Below are 3,092 nucleotides of genomic sequence, written 5' to 3'. Positions count from 1 at the left end.
CACACACACACACACACACACGATTTAAATACAATATGGACAAGGTTAAATTGTGATATGATGTAAGGCACAAGTGAAACATAGCTTATCTTATACCCCTACACTCTTTAATTGTGGCTATGCTGGGGTTGAGTGGGGCCAAGGTTACTGAAGACCAAAGCGATGGGAAATTACTGACAATGGCCTTATAAACACAGAACAAAACATGACTGCAGTCGTTATAAAGTGATCCCTGGTGCTGGTTTTGGAAAAGAGAAATATAAATGGAAAGGAAAGCCCATATGTTGGATAGACCTATCCAGTAGTGCCTTTCCCCCCCAATAATAGCTAGAAAAGACTCCAGCCCCACATGCAACTCTAAATTGAGTAAGAGGTTAAGAAAATGAATGAGAAAACTAAGGTTTGCTAGTTGGAAGCTTGCATTCATTTGAGTTTACTTCGTCATATCTAACATTCCAATAGTTTAGTGAATTCACTCATGTGCAAACCATTACAGCTCCCAGTAGATGAAGCCTAATGACTGTGGTGAATTTCATATTTTGACCTAGTGCAACACTGAGTTATCATTTGGTATTTTTAGTGAAATTTCTTAAAAACTATTACCATGAAAATTGTTTCAGGGATTCAAAGGACAAAGCCTAATCTTACAGCTATCATGTATGACTTATCCTTATCCTTATATTTTATAGCCTCCAAATATGTGAGATTCCCAGACAATTAATCCAAATGTGTTTTGACACATTTGTTCAGTGAAACGTTTGATCAAATATGAATGAAATTTGCAACAGCACTTACATCATCAGGTCATTTTAGCAATATTTTAACCATATTTGATACACTTCAAGCACTTTTCTGCCTCAAATCTACTGCCAATTTAGAATCACCAATTAAGCTAGCTCACATTTCTCTGGACTGTGAGAGGAAACCTTAAGGACAAATATGCAATCTCAGCACAGAACCAGGGAATGTCTTGCTGTGAGACAATAGAGCTAACAACTGCACAAACATGCAGTCCAAATGCCTGCAGAGCTTGTGTTTTGCTCTGTTTAGCATGCTAAAACTAGCCATGATGAAAATAAAATTGAAATTGTCAGTATGAGCTTGCTAGATTCTTTTTATTATCACCTAGCTTAAAGTAGGCATGAAACACTATACATACTACGCTTTAGTACATGAATTCTAACTCTAAAATTTGTCATAGGTTTTCAAGTTGCAGTGAAACTGGGTCAAAAGTGTCTAAATGTAGCATAGCAACATATTTGTCCCAAAGCACAGAAGGTCACGAGGTGGTTGATGGGCTAACTATTACACCACATACAATAACTAACTCAAAATAAGTCAAATTAAACAAAAAAAATGCTTCAGGTACTGTTTTTGGTGACAGGGATGAATGAAAAAAATTATCCACTATCTATACAGATGCTGCTATAGCTCACCTGGTTAAACAGTGTGATTCTGAAGTGCTGTACTGTATGCTTGTAAGTTTTCTCCCCAACAAAAACAAAAAGGTCGACGAAACGTCTGAGGACTATGTGGAGGACAGGGTTTTTTGAGCTAGGTGTATTAGTAGGCCACTCTATGTTTGATTTTTCTTCCTTCAATGTCATCAGGATCAGGATCAGCTCTGACCTATAAGCAAAGCATTATGATTTCACAGTTTTACAGGCTTATTAGTTACTCAGCATTTTGACTGCATAGGTCTTAACATTTATTGGAATGAAGCCTCAATACTATTTACTGAAGTGTTAAATTAACCAAACCTCTAATTTTTAAAAAACCTTTTTGTTCTAAATATCTAGGGAAGATTATCAGAGCTTTGTCGCTTGTAAACATATAATGTTCAACTAGCTTTTAAAAGCCATTACAGTTGCACCGAGTATAATTTATATATAGATATTAACTTGTCAGCACATTCCTGGTGTTCAACAATACAGTAGCAGCAGCGCTGCAGCTAAGATAACATGTCTCAGAAACCATAAAAAAAACCAAGTGACATATAATCTGTCTGTGCCATCAGAACGCTGACATGTGCTGTGATTTACTGTAGACTTCCTGTGGCAGCGCTGGCTGTTATGTAGTCCATGGCTTGATAGGAATTGTTTATCTTTTATATATTTGCTGTTTTTGTTTCTGATTAGTTTTGCTCATATTTAACTTTTATGTTGCTTTTTATTAAACTCGCTGTCTCTGGGTAGTTTTGTTTAGCGAGCAAAAACTGTTCAGGCAGCACAGAATCGGCTCCTTTGAAGCAACAAACAAGTCTATGTTCATGTGGGTATCATAAATCTCACCTGAAGTTTCTAACTGATAGAAGTGACAGGAGATAAATTGTGACCGTTCTCATTGACGAAAAACACATAAAAAGAAATCAAGAGCTGGCTTGCTGTTTGCTTGGTAGCTCACCCCCGCCAGCAGATACAATCTGTAAAGATTAACTGCTTTGAGGATTAGGACTCACACTGAGGACCCAAACAAATTTAGTTCATTTAGTTCAGTGTCAGCCCCGAAAAGCACCGAAACCAACTGATTGAAGGTGTGACAGTCAGCCGTTTCTAATCAAAGTTTTCTGCCTTTAATCATGTGATGAAAGCACTTCTCAGCTGCTTAGAATTCACCTTGGAGTCCATCCCAGCTGTCATTTAATCTCAAAATATAAATTTGTGTATACCACAAAAAGTGACTAAATTATGCCAGGTCTGCATATTATGTGCATACGCAGAAACTTTCATAGTATTGCAGTGACCTAAAGTACACAGATAGAAAATGTGGCATTCCACATAATGAGCACTAAATCTGAGGTCTTCCAAAGCCAACAGTCCTTCTGCAGGCAACTTGTGTTGAAGCTAACCTCAAGTCAGAGAACCGGCATTTTTGCAAGTCATTACACTCGTTTAAGTCAGGCTCCAGAATTGTTTCACACAGATGTGATGTCAAAAATGACAGCGAGGATAACATCTAGAGCAGCGGTCCCCAACCCCCGGGCCTCGGACCGGTACCGGTCCGTGAGAGTTGAGGCTCAGGTGTGAAATGTATGGTTTTCAGGGTTTTTATCAGTTTTCAGCGTTATTTTGTTATCGTTTTTATCGTTAACT

General features: G+C 37.9%; 1 protein-coding gene across 2 annotated transcripts in view; it reads right to left on the bottom strand.

Annotated features, from left to right (window-relative positions):
• The window catches only part of slc26a1 (solute carrier family 26 member 1), a 22,933-nt gene that overhangs the window by 7,950 nt on the left and 11,891 nt on the right, over positions 1 to 3,092 (bottom strand). The window lies entirely within an intron of this gene.

This window comes from Haplochromis burtoni, unplaced genomic scaffold (assembly GCF_018398535.1).
Source record: "Haplochromis burtoni strain Fernald_Lab_line unplaced genomic scaffold, NCSU_Asbu1 Contig_151, whole genome shotgun sequence".
In the NCBI taxonomy this organism is placed as follows: Eukaryota; Metazoa; Chordata; class Actinopteri; order Cichliformes; family Cichlidae; genus Haplochromis; species Haplochromis burtoni.
This window is presented reverse-complemented; position numbering and strand designations above follow the sequence as displayed.